Here is a 14,716-nt window from a genome sequence, read left to right as displayed (position 1 = left end):
TGAGAGTACTGTATATGTAATATGGAATTAAGCAAATAGTCATGTAGTTTTTGGGAATTTGCATTTTTATCATTGGAGAGAAAAATATGAGATCAAAGAGGTAAAGTAAAACCATATAGTCTTTGAGTTAAGAGTACCAGTATGACCTCATTTTACATTTTTTCTTAACACTTTTTTCTGGGCCCTTGAAAACAATGAAAAATCCAGTATCCTAAACAAATAGAAAGATAGCCCATGTTCCTGGTTTGAAAGACTCAGTTCTGGTTAACATGCCCTTTCTCCTCAAATTTATCCAAAATTCAATCAGTCCCATTCAAGTCAGGAATTTGCAGAAATTGATGAGTAGATTCTACAAATTGTATAAAAATGCCAAGTACCTGAAATATCCATAATACTTTTTTTAAGCAGCAAAAAAGAAAAAGTTAGAGGATTGACATATGATTTAAAGACATGTATAATATATCTTGATATAAAGCTGTATTAATCAAGAAAGGGTCATATTTGTGTAAAGAAATATAAATAAATCAATGGAACAGAATAAAGAATCCAGAAATAGATCCACATATTAATGATCCAATGATGTTCAGCCAGGTTGCTGAGGTTATGCAATGGAGAAAGGATAGTCTAATGGAGAAAAGATAGTCTTAACAACAATTGGTGCCATATCCACATAGAAAACAGGAATCCTTAATCTTTACCTCACATCATATAAAAGATAACTCAATGCATCATAGACATTACTTTAAAAACTAAAATTATAAACTTCTGGAAGAAAATACAGGGAAAAAATATTTGCAACCTTGGAGTCAGACAGTTTTTTTGATAGAAAACAAAATGTATACATTTTAAAAATCTGTTTTTTGAAAGACACCTGTGATATTGGTCTTTAACCTGCTTTCCTGACATACAACTCCTTTTGAATATTAGAATCTTCAAAATGATGTCTTTTGTTTGCTAATGAGTTGACTCATGATGGGGGGACCCTAGGTAGCTTCAGGATGTGGGCAGTTACCAGAAAGACCAAGGCAAGATTCCAGGGTCAGGACTTTCAACTGCACCCCTCAAACGCTGAGAAGGGAAGAGGAGCTGAGGGTTAAGTTCATCACCAATGGCCAATGATTTAAATTATCACGTCTACATAATGCGGCTTCCATAAAAACCCAAAAGAACAAGGTTTGGAGGCCAAGTGTGGTGGAGGCCAGGCGTGATGGAGGCCAGGTGCAGTGGCCCATGCCTGTAATGCCAGCACTTTGGGAGGCTGTGGTGGGCAGATCACCTGAGGTCAGGAATTCAAGACCTGACTGGCCAACATGGTGAAACTCTGTCCCTACTAAAACATACAAAAAAATACAAAAATTAGTTGGGTGTGTTGGCGCCCACTGGCACCTGTAATCCCAGCTACTTGGGAGGCTCAGGAAGGAGAATCGCTTGTTCCTGGGAGGCAGAGGTTGCAGTGAATGGAGATCGCGCCACTGCACTCAAACCTTGGTGACAGAGGGAGACTCTGTCTCAGAAAACAACAACAACAACAACAAAGAACAAGGTGTGGAGAGCTTCTGGAGAGCAGAACACGTGGAGGTTGCTGGAGGGCGGTGCACCCAGGGAGAAAGTGGAAGCTCCACACCTCTTCAATACTACCTCACCCTATGTATCTCTTTCTCTTTATTCTTTGTAATATCCTTTATAATAAACTGATAAACATAAGTGTTTCCCTGACTTCCATGAGCCACTCTAGCAAATTAATTGAACCCAAAAGGAGGATTCTGGAAGCCCTGATTTATGTAACTAGTCGTTCAGAAGTTCTGAAGGCCCGAACTTGCAACTGGTGACTGAAGGGTGCAGTGGTCCCCCTCACAGGCTCAGTGACTGAGCTCTTAACCCCATGAGATCTAAAACTGTCTCTAGGTAAACAGCATTGAATGGGAGGAGGCCCAGCTCCTGTCCGCTGCAGGCTTGATTGCTTGCTCACTGGTGGAGAGAAATTCCCACACATTTGGTCACATAAGTCTTCTGTGTTGATTATTGTGTAGGATGACAGCAAAGGAGAAACAGCTTGAGTTTTTCCACCTTCAACCCATTAAGAAAATTTAAAGGAAAGGTGCAGTCTGGGAGAAAATATTCTCTAAACATTCATTTGATAAAGAACTTCTGTTAAGAATATGAGAAGAACTCCTAAAACTCAATTTGAAAAAAGACATACTTGGATTTATTTATTTTTTATTTTTATTTTTTTTATTTTTTATTTTTTTTGAGACAGGGTCTCACTCTGTCACCCAGACTGGAGTGCAGAGGCGTGATCTCAGCTCACTGAAACCTCTGCCTCCCAAGTTCATGTGAATCTCTTGTCTCAGCCTCCCAAATATCTGGGATTACAGGCATGTGCCACTCTGCCTGGTTAATTTTTGTGTTTTTAGTAGAGACAGGGTTTCACCATGTCGCCTAGGCTGTTCTCAAACTCCTGAGTTCAAGCGATCCACCCACCTCAGCCTCCCAAAGTGCTGGGATTACAGGCATGAACCACCATGCCCAGCCAAACTCTGATTTTTTCAATGGGCAATAGATTTGAATACTTTACTAAGTAATGTAATACATGGCAAGTAAGCACATTAAAAAACTATAATCAGATGATCTTCAGTGGGTGAACACATTATTGGCACATCATGGCACATCCATATCATGAAATTCTACTCACAATAACAAGAAATTAATTATTGACAAATGCAGTAACTTGGATGAATCTCCAGGTAATTATGCTAAGTGAGAAAAGCCAATCCCTAAAGGTCATAGACTATATAATTCCTTTTGTTCCACATCCATGAAATGGCAAAATTATAGAAATGAAGAATAGATTGGTGATTTCCAAGGGTCAGGGACTGGCCAGCAGAAATCAGGGAAGCGTGGCTATGAAAGGGCAGCAGGAGGAAGCCTTATGGTGATGAACGTGTTCAGGATCTTGGCTGTACTAATGTCAGCTTCCTGGCTGTGTATCATACTATGGCTTTGTAATATGGTACCATAATGAGTAAGATGGGTAAAGGATGCACAGGGTCTTTCTGTATGTATTTTTTAAAACTCCATGTGAATCTACAATTATCTTAAAATGTAAAGTTTAATTTAAAAAATAACCTTGCAAATAAAAGGGGAAAACCAAAGCATGTGTAACGCCTTCCCTGTATGCACGCTTTCTCAGTGGAACCACAAAACTGATAAGGGAAAGTTTCTTTTTATGGACATATTCCAGCTGACAAATGAAGAAGTCTTGATGGGACTAGAATATCCCCATGTGTCACCTTCTGTGAGGTGACAGATCTTTACGTGATCATCGACAGCTGTTGACATCACATAATAAGGCCTTATGAACCTCAGGCAGCACCACCTCTAAAGCAGTCTTGCCACAAAACATCAAACCTGGACCTGATCAAGCATCTGGACTGGATTACGGTTATAGATGGATGTAGAGAAAATATGGATATAGATATAGAGAAAACGCAGGAGACAGACGAGCAAGGGAAATGTCTCTGTGGGACAAAATCCACAAAATTCAGATTGTTGGAAAGTCTCCAGGACAAAAGATCTAGATTCTTCAAAAACAACAACATTGAAAAAAAAAAAAACTGCCAGAAAGAAAAAATATGGAGGGAGAAGATAAATTAAAAGAAACATGAGTTACGCCAGCCAAGTACAATGAATGGGTCTGTTTTAGATCCAGGTACAAGCAAACTGTGTAAAAATTTTAGAAGCATCCATGTGATAACTGAGAAAATTTCAACACTGACTTAGTGTTTGATGTTATTAAGAAATTATTAAATATTTTAGAGGTGAAAAATTTTATTGTGGATATAATTTTTTTTAAATTTGATATTTAAATTTTTTTTCTAGATATATACTGAAATATTTATAGATCAAATTGTAAAACTCTGAAGTGGCCACTCTTTTGTAATTGTTGAAGCTGGGTGATTAGTACATGGGGGTTACTATATTAGGCTTTCTACTTTTGTATACATTTGAAATATATTGTAAAATTGTTTTAGAAAATATAAACGAAGTAATCTAATATTCCCCATATTGGTCTCTGCAAAAGTAATATCTCATATAACTTGGGAAGCTTGGAGATTTTTATGCATGGCATAACAATTACAATGTACATCCCTATCACCGCAGGACACAGAACACATTTGTGAGTGTTTTCACCCTCATCTCCTTGGAGACTTTATTGGGCAAAGAACCTTCAGTAGGCACGAAATTCATTCTCACAAGCAGACGGATACATTATGCTCCATTTATTGCTCATCCTAAATTACAAACATTTCCAGTGAATGTAAAGGAAGATATGATTGAAAAGGACTCTATAAAAACAGGATGTTTCTGCACAGTCCTCGTGTCTGCTCACCTGTTTCAAACTTTCCAGAGATTTTACCAGAGCTTTAAGACATTCTCCTGAGGGTTTGTTGTAGAGGGATTTTGCTTAAATAAGGAGTGCAAGTAACAAGTAATAGCCCACCCAATTGGAGATTTAAAAAAAGAGTGTCAGTGTTCCCCAGTGTTTAAAAAAAAAAAAAAAAAAAAAAAGGAAGGTGGGTTTTGAAAGAAGAACAAGGAGAGTAGATCTCTTTGGATCTCTTGATGCTCACAGCAAAGGGATCAAGGTATCTGAGTCAATTCTTGAGGCTTCTTTGAATACAGGGATGAAGAAAGAATATGGCAAGCTTGACATCAGGTCCCAGAAGTTTTGAGAGAAAAGAACAGATTGCTCTTTGCAAAACAAACCAAGCTAGGTGCATGGAGCCCCAGTGAATGGGAAGCGGAGAGGACATCTATGGTCTGAAATGTCAGACAGGTGCACCATCCCTTGTGGGTACCAAATCTGTGCTCCGCATAAACTTCCGCACCCAGAGCCAACTGGCCAGGGGCAACTGGCTATCCTAGCTATCCTCTTCTCCAGGCCCTAATTACATCTCCCTGCAATAGGGACTCTGCCATCTAACAGACAAGGAGGTGATTTGGTTCCCATATGTGGCTTTTTCTGCTGGGTCCCTGGAGGTCCATGGTAACCTTTTCTCCATTCTTTGTAGGCCACACTTTATCATAAGATTGGAGGCAGGGAACTTCGAAAACCACCCCCTTGCCCTCTGGCCCTGGATCAGGGTTACTCAAACAACACCTGCTGTCCCAAACCTGGAGAAGTGTAGATTTTGCCACTGATGGAAGGATAATAGCTACTGCTGATACTTAATCTTGGGGGCCTAGAATTCCCACTGTTTTCACAGCTCGGAGCTTATTTCTACCAGCCCTGTCAGTGAGGATAAATGGGCATCAATAATGAGCAGAACAGTTTCCCAAAAGCCCAGACAGGCTGCAGGGAACACGTAATGAGCAAACAGTGCAGTTCATGCCAGGCAGCCCAGGTTTATCCAGGCCTCATCCTCACTCCCTTTCTCTACTGATAATTGGACCCAACAGGACCATTCTGAATCACTTTTCTCTCTTGATTTATTCTTCAGTTCCATTCAAAAGGTCAGTTTAGGGCATAATTAAAGTCAAATACCTTCTGCAAGGCAATCAGGAAAACCGTTAGAGAAAATGATAGCAGCCTCGCTCTCCCTGTAGGAATTATCAAGTTGTCAGCCTCCAGGCTCATGGAGACAAAGGATCGAAAAGTTAGAAAGATCCAGGTGTTCACCTGTTTGTCCACTTATTCTTTGTGTGTGTGTGTGTATGTGTGTGTGTGTGTGTGTGACATTTGTTGTAAACCAGAGGCCAGGAGTCAATGACACAGTGGTGCAGAGAATAATCATATTCCCTGCCTTCATGGGGCATACAGCTTAGTGGAGGACAAAGATGTGAATTCAGTCAGTTCCGCAAAAAATACTCCCTACAGTTGAAGACAGGTGATATGATGTGATGTGCAACAGAGACTTTTACATGGTGGGGCCCTGGCAGGTCTCTCTGAAGCTGAGACTGGCAGGACGAGCCGCAGTTCACAAGACATTGAGGGGTGAATGTGTTTTCCAAACAGGTCTTAGCGCAAACTGTTCTCTTTGCTGAGAGCTGGAAAATGACAGTGTGGCCAGAGACCATCAGGTGAGGAGCTGAACATGAGATATGACCTGAACAGGTGGAAGAAGGTGGTGAGATATGAAGAGAGGAGTATGGTACAATAGAAAGGGCACAGAAGCTGATGTCAGGGTGTCTCAGTTTGGAACCACTGGCCACCTTGTTCCTCTCCCATGTGGTCCCACCGTGGGTCTCTAAGGTCTGGGATAAGAGGTTAATGTGTACCTCATACCCTAAGCAGGGGTGGTCCCTGAACTTTGGCAAAGAGTTAAGGAACTAAACAGATGGAAATGAAAAAAAGATAGGATGAATACTTAGAAGACCAAAGCTCTGTGACGTTTTCTTTTTAAATTTATATTTTGAAATTTTTTATCAAGACAAGGTCTCACTATGTTGCCCAGGCTGGACTCAACCTTCCAGCCTAAAGCAGTCCTCCCACCTTGGCCTCCAAATGTGCTGGGATTACAACATGAGTCACCACGCCCAGCCTCCTGGGATGTTTCTCAACAAAACATTGGATGCCAAGATTGGTTTTTGTGCCACATGCCAACTTCACAGAAGCCAGTCTAAGAGCTACCACCTATACTCAGCAATTCCAGCTCCCAAGCTTTGGCTCAATTCCCATAGATTCATCATTGCTTGTGGCCTGACTCTTTGCCACTGAAGTGCACTCAGCCTCCCCTGGGGAGTCTGCCAGGCTTGCATGGCTCCTACTACACTTGCTGTGCTGGGACCTAAAACAGTTATTGTGCCCCTAGCTTGACTCCACTGTATTTATGGAGGCTTTGACCTCCTCAATCGCTATCCTGGAACAGGAAGGTTGGTTAGCACAATTAACACAACCTGCTCATGCAAGGCATTGATGGTCCATAAGGTGAACTTTGACCAGTGAGAGACAGGAAATGGAAAGAAGCCAGCAGATAAATCATCTGGCCTTCCTCCCCTATGACAGACTGTTCTGAGCCACAGTGTTTTACATGTCCTCCCTGGAGATATCCCACATGACTTGAGCAACCAACTGGAGTTCTGGAGAAACTGTGGCCATCCTGGTAACATATGACCTTGTATTTGCTTTCTCTCCTGCCTGTTTTATTTCCCTACGTCCCTTACTTTTGTTGTTGGGATTGCACCTCCCAATAAAGCATTAGTATGTCAGCTTTGCTTGGGGTTCTGTTAATGCTGAGGCAGTATATTGAGAATGAGTCCAGGTTGGACTCACACCTAGTGAACAAGAGTGCTGTGGTGCATGAATGAGTTCTTCCACAGGAGTGAGAAAAAATACTCAGTACCTGTCACCACTGAACTATTCTTCTGTGGCAATTATATGCTTAAAGTCAGCAGCCCTTAAACATACTTGAGATCACAGATGAAGCAAAATCAGACTAGCTTCCAACATAGAAAAGCACAATAAGAAAGAAATATTTGGTGCTGAGAAGATTATAGCTATGAGCAAATTAGGCAATCCCTCTGTGAGAACCAACATGCACTATGGTAAAGGTTGAAAACAAAAGCGTGGATACAATTGCTTAATAGATATAATAATATGCATAACTGTGTGGCAGGCAGTGTACTAACACCCTCATCTTTCATCCCATTTGCTCATCAAAACAGTAATAAAAAGGCATGCACTTTTTTTTTTTTGTTTTGACAAAGTCTTGCTCTGTCATCCAGGCTGGAGTGCAGTGGTGCAATCTCGGCTCACTGCAACTTCTACTTCCTGGGTTCAAGCGATTCTCATACCTCAGCCTCCCAAGTACCTGGAATTACAGGTGTATGCCACCACATCCGCCTAATTTTTTGTATTTTTTTTTTCAGTAGAGATGGGGTTTTGCCCTGTCAGCCAGGCTGGTCTCTAATTCCTGTCCTCAAGTGATTTGCTCACCTCAGTGTCTCAAAGTGCTTGGATTACACACATGAGCCACCACACCTGACCAGGCATGCACTATTACAAACCCTTATTTTACAGGCAAGAAAATGGCCAGAGAAGTTGGGTAACTAACTTCCAAGGCCACACAGCTAAGAGTAGCAGAGTCAGGCTTGGAGCCCAGGAAGTATGGCTTCAAGTTTCATGCTTCTAACCTGAGTGCTGTACTGCGTGGTGGAGCTCTCTGCTAATCCTAACTTTCAGGCAGAGGTAAGCATTGCTGATATTATATGCCTGTTCCTGGGGGCTAATACCAGGAGGGAGATTAGACTTTTCTGTCTAATCTGTTGCTTGTCCCTTCTATGAGTCTTGGAATCAGAATCCTGAATCAGAGAGCAACAGACACTGGCCGAGGTAGGTGTGATGGTTTGGATGTGTCCCCCAGAAAACATGTGTTGGAAACTGAATCCCCAACACAACAGTGTCAGGAGGTGGGGCCTAATGAGAACTGTCTAGGTCATGGGGGCTCCATACTTACGTGTGGATTAATGTCCATTATAAAGAATTTGAGTCTGTGAGTTCCATCTCTTGCTCTTTCTCTGTCTTTTGCCCTCTTGCCTTCTTCTGCCATTGGATGATTTAGTGAGAAAGCTGCCACCACATGCAGCCCCTCGATCTTGGACTGCCCAGCCTCTAGAACCACAAGCCAATTAAATTTTTTTCTTTGTAAATTACCTGGTCTCTGGTATTCCATTATAGCAGCGCAAACAGGCTAACACAGTAAGATATTGGAGAAACAAGCTCCAGATGTTCTTGAAGGCTCTTGTTCTTATTTTAAGAATTAAAGAGCAATCTCCACCAGTTTCTATTAGAAATGCTTCTTCTTCCATATCAAATATTGTAGGATAGCCTGAAACACCTCTCAATACTTCATTACTCATCTCCAAAATTCAACAGATATGATTTCTACAGACTTTACTCACAGGGGCTCCAGAAGAAGAGGAAGAGACTTGGGTTTAATTGAAGGTGGCCTCAGGCATCAGTGAGAAGCAGCCCTTTTGGAGATTTATCCCCTACAAAGACAGCATCAGAATTATTATCTTAGTATGTGGACATTCGCAGTTCCTTCAGCACCATCGAAATGAAAAGACCGTGGGGAGATGCAGGGAGAGGGCTCTGCACAGCACGGCCATCGTGCCAGGTTGAAGACAGACAACCTCCACAGAGCAGGGACTTCAATTAGTTAATTCCCCACCCCCATTGTCGCTTACTAACATGGGACACTGATTAAAAATTAGATTCTCAGATTCTCTGTGAGAAGCTTCGCTTAAAATTTAAAAACTTTTGCTCTACAACGATTGCAAAACAATTACATAAAGATTAATTAGCAAATTCCCAAAACAGCAGTAAACAGCAAAGTAGTTTAATTAAAACCATTATCTCCAAAATCTGAATGTTAATAACAGTTGTAGCCCAGGGAGAAATAAGAGGCACACTGGCACAGAGTGGGGTAAAGGGAGGATGTCCTTCGACAGCAACAGTCAGCCCAAGTCCCCACAGCTGCTGTCCTGTTAATTACACGCCAGAACTCTCTGGCCACCGCATCTTGAGAGGACCTGGGCTCCTCCTATGTGCCTCTGCAGCTATAGCCTTGACAAACCTGTCATTGTCAGCCTGCCTTCAAGAAGAGGCCTTTAGCCCTCAGAAGAGAAGGAGGAAGCAGGGGTCACGAACAAGACTTTCTAGTGGGGAGTTCATAAAATTTGGAATTGTCAGAAAACATTTGTAACCACGAATCCTGTCTTTCAGAAGACACTGTTAAATGTAACCCAAACCAGATCCCTTAACACAAACTCTGAAGTAAAAGTTTGGCAAAGGAAGCCAGTGAGAATGAAATGTAACAATAGCAACTATGCAGTCAGCACACACACCATACAATCTCACAAGGTTACAAGATCCTCACAAAGCCGCATTGGCTTCATTCTGTTATTATTTACTTATTTTTTTATGAGACAGGGTAGTGTGCAGTGCTCAGCGCAGCCTCTAACTCCTGGCTCAAGTGATCCTCCTACCCCAGAGTCCCCAGGGGCTGGGACTACAAGCACATGGCACTAAGCTAAGCTAATGGTTTTTAATTTTTGTGTGTGTGTGTGTGTGGGGAGATAGGGTCTGACTACATTGCCTAGGCTGGTCTCAAACTCTTATCCTCAAATGATCCTCCTGCCTCAGCCTTTCAAAGTGCTGGGATTACAGGCATGAGCCACTGCACGCTGCCATATTACCTTTATTCTTAAGCCAAAGTCACTCGCTTAACCTCATGCATGGGGAGCCTTCTTTTTTTAACTCTAAAGCCCATTTGTTTACCTCGATACCACACAGATGCCCTTTGGTGATGCAACATTTAGCACATTGAAGGCGGAGACTCACCATTGTGTGAGTCCAGCGTGAAGTATAGCCTAGACTTGACAATGATTGATTTCTCCGAAGAACCCCTTCAGCAGGGAGATCCCAAATCAGAGAGCCCTTGCCCTCACCTGGAGCAGCCAATGTCTGTGCAGCTCCACACGGAGTACCAGCTACTGTGGAAGGGCTGACCTGGACCAATCTAGGACAGGCTGAGGACTGCCCCTCCCCAGACCCTTCCATGTGTCAGTTCCTGAGTTAGACACTGACTGTCACAGGGGAGGGTGTGGAAGCCACCTCTCATCAGAGATCCACACTAGCTCATGCACCTGACTCTGGTGCTGTCCCACCTCAGGATCATTTCACTTTCTCCTGCAGGGCCTTGTCTGATTTCACAAAGACCTCTAGGTCCACACTAAGAGGCAGCCCAGAGGCATGGGGTAGGTGTTTACAATGGAGGTGTTGACAGTCATCCTCATCATGGAAGCCGCCTTCTGACTCACTGCACCCATCCTAGCCATGCCCCTTTGTCCCGGGACTGTATGTTGATTTGTCTCTTCCCTAATACAAAGCCCCCCTGTCCTCCACCAGCAGAGCCAGACTGTCTGCCTACAAGCCTGGCTTTTTATTCTGCTGCACTCAGAAATTATGCAAATCACGACGATTAGTATAACAGCTTCTGAAGAATTCAGAAAGAAAAGGAAAAAAAAAAAAAAAAACGTGATCACACAATCCCTATGCTTGGTTAAAAGACCAAGCATTAATTTCCCCATTGTCCTCACTCAGTCTCTTGTTAATATGAGATGTGTGCATCTGAAGCCTGCTTTTCAGTCATATGAACATCTATAAAAGAGACATCAGTCAGCAGAAATCTCTGGAACCGCACATGAAAGAGAATGAGGGAAAAGTCCAACTCCAGCCCGGATGGAGAAGAGATGAAAGGCGAGGTGTGGGAGGTGGCCCTGGAAGGCCTGGGCACGGGTCTCTAGAGGAACCTGGGAAGACTCTGCTATGAGACAAAGCTCCAGATGGACTCTGAGCACTCTCGCTGTCCCACTGGAGGGCCTCATTCCCCTTCTCATTCACCTCACTCACCACGCTAGAAGCCTCCCGAGGGCAGGAGCTGCACACCTGCACACCTGAGCCCCATCTCCTCCACAGTCCTGAGCAATGAGCAGGCACAGAGCCAGGGCCCGGGGAGGCCATGAAGAAATTGAGCTCCTTTGCTCGCCATCATTTCAGGGAGATCACAGTGGTCTTGTTCCCTGTGAATGGACTGAGTTGCTTCTATCACTCAGAATCCCCGAAGGAACAGGTGGCACATGAACATCAGAGGATTCAATAACCTGACAATTTGTAAAGATTTCGGTGGAACAGTGACAACAGAGGGACGAGGGAGCATGTGATACCAGGTGCTCAGAAGGAGGAAGCTGCCTCAAGAGCAGAGACTCAGTCAGCCCAAGCGACCATGCAGGGAGGACGCAGGAGGAATGAAGGCCCTGTCTCCCTCCTTTCTCCCTCTGCCTTCCTCCTAAGGTCCCCCCAGGAGCTGAGGGAGCAGAGGCAAGGAAGCCAACTGGGCCATGACTCCAGGTCCCCTCCTGAGGGCCAGAGCAAGACAGTAAAGCTCTGGGCCAGGCTCTGGCAGCACCACTTGGATTTCCTCTGTAAGATGAAGACAATGGTCCTGGGAGAGCACAGCCGACCATCTGGCACGCTGGGCCATGTCACCTTCCAGTTCACCTCTCATCAGAGGTCCATACCAGCTCATGCACCTGGCTCTGGTGCTGTCCCACCCTGGGTCCACTGCTGCAAGGCCCTATCTGATTTCACAAGAGACCTCTAGGTCTACACTAAGAGATAGCTCAGAGGTATGGGGTAGGTGTTTACAATGGAGGTGTTGACAGTCATCCTCATCGTGCAAGCCTGGGCGTTCAGAGGCATTCATATTAGGCCTAGCCCAAGTGTTCACAGTCATTCTCATCAGGGCCAGCCCAGGTGTCGCTGCTATCCTCATTAGGCCCACATCAGACATTCACAACTGACCTCATTGGGCCCAGGCAGGTGTTCATAGCCATCCTCATCAGGACGAGCCCAGGGTTCATAGCTGCCCTCATGAGGTTTGTTTATATTTTCATATGTTCACAGCTGTGCTTATTAGGCCATGACCTGGTGCTCATAGCCATCTTCACTGAGACTAATCTAGGTGTTCACAACTTTTCTCATTGGGTCCAGCCCAGTTGTTTATAGCTGTTTTCATCAGGGTCAGCCCAGGTATTCACAGCTGGCCATGGAGCTCAGCCAAATTGTTCACAGCTGTCCTCATGAGACGCAGCCTGGTGTTTACCGCCCTCCTCCCTGGGTTCAGCCCGGGTTTTTACATCCATCTTCACTGGGGCCAGCCCAGGTATTCACAGCTGTCTTCACTGTGCCAAGCCACGGTATTCATAGCTGTCCTCATGGGGCCCAGGTGAGGTGCTCATAACTGTTCCTATCAAGGCCAATCTAGGTGTTTACAGCTGTCCTCAAAGTGCCCAACCTAGGTGTTCACAGCTGTTCTCAGGGGGTCCAGGCGAGGTGCTCACAGTGATGCTCTTCGGAGCCAGCCAAGGTATTCACAGCCATCCACATTGGCTCCAGTCAAGATGTTCATAGTCATCCTTATTGGGGCCAGTGAGTTTGTTCACACCCATGCTAATACATGTCAACCAAGGTATTATAGCTACATTCATCTGGGTGAACACCTCAGCTGCTATCCTCATCAGGTGTTCACTGCTGTCCTCATCAGGACCCAGCCCAGGAGTTAATAGTTGTCCTCAGAGCCTAGCCCAGGAGTTTATAGTGGTTCTTATCAGGGCAAGTCTGGGTGTTCAGTGCCATCCTATTGGACCCTGACTTGGTGTTTAGAGCCATCCTTACTACTCCAGCCCAGGTATTCACAGTCATTCTCATCAGGGCCTTCTACATGTGTTCATAGTTGTCATCATTAGGTGTTTATGGCGATCCTCATCCAGGTGAGTCCAGGTATTCAGAGCCATCCTATTAGGCCCAGTTTAGGTGTTTAGAATCATCCTTGTGGTGCCTAGCCTAGTAGTTCCCAGCTGTAATTATCATAGCCAGCCAGGGTTTCCACAGTCATCCTCATCAGGACCAGCCCTGGTGTTCACATCCATACTCATTGGGCCTAGCTAAGGAATTAGAACCATCTTAATCATCAGGGCCAGATTGGGTGGTAATGGCAGTTTTCTTTAGTGCCAGCCCAGGTATTCATAGCCATTCTCATTGGGACCAGATAATCTGTTCACAAACATCCTCATTGGGGCCAGTCAAATTATTACAGCCATCCTCATCAGGGCCAGCTCATTTGTTCACAGCTGTCCTCATCGGGGGCAGCACAGATGTCCACAGACATCCTCATTGGGTCCGGCCAAGATTTTCATAGCTGCCCTGATTGGGCCCACCCCAGAGGTTTCCAGCTGTCATCATAGGACCCAGCACAGGTGTACATAGTTGTTCTCATTGGGCCCAGCCCAGGTGGGCCAGTGCCACTGAGTGTGACTATAATACCTTACCTGGCCCCAATTAGCATGGGCAGGAACAAATTGGCTGACCCCAGTGCAGATGGCTGTGAACATCTGGGTTGGTGGCAGTGTGGAAAATATGAATATCTTGGCTGGCCCCAAAGAGAACCACTGTAAACATCTGGGCAGGCCCAGATGAGGAAGCTATGAAGATAGCCATGAACTCCTGGGCTGGCTAAGATGAGGACAGTTGTGAACAACCGAGCTGGGCCAAATTAGGACAGCTGTAGACACTCGTGCTCGGCTCAGTGAGGACAGCAGTGAACGCGTATGGTGGCCAATGAGATCAGATGTGAACACCTGGACTGGCCCAATAAGGACAACAATGAACACTTGGCTTGTCCGCATGAGGACACCTTTGAACACCTGAGTTGATCTTGATGAGGACAACGTTGAACACATAGACTGACCCTAATAACAACAGCTATTAACACCTTCACTAGGCCCCTATGAGAACCACTGTGAACACCTGGGCTTGCCCCAGTGGAGATGGCTATGAACACTTGGGCTGACCTTGATGATGACAACTGTGAACACCTTTGCTGGCACTGGTGAGGACCACTGTGAACATGGTGGCTTGCAGTAATGAGGACAGATGCCAACACCTAGGCTGGGCCCAATGGAGAGAGAAGTGAACACCTAAGCTGACCCAATAATGAAAGCTGTGAACAACTGGCCTGGGGCCACTGAGGATAGCTGTGATCACCTGAGTTGGGCCCAGTGAGGACAGCTGTGAACACCTGTGCTGGGTCAAATGAGGACAGCTGTGAACACCTGGGATGGGCCCAATGGGGACAGCTATGAACACCTGGGC

Source organism: Macaca thibetana, chromosome 19 (genome assembly GCF_024542745.1).
Source record: "Macaca thibetana thibetana isolate TM-01 chromosome 19, ASM2454274v1, whole genome shotgun sequence".
NCBI classification, from domain to species: domain Eukaryota; kingdom Metazoa; phylum Chordata; class Mammalia; order Primates; family Cercopithecidae; genus Macaca; species Macaca thibetana.
This window is presented reverse-complemented; position numbering follows the sequence as displayed.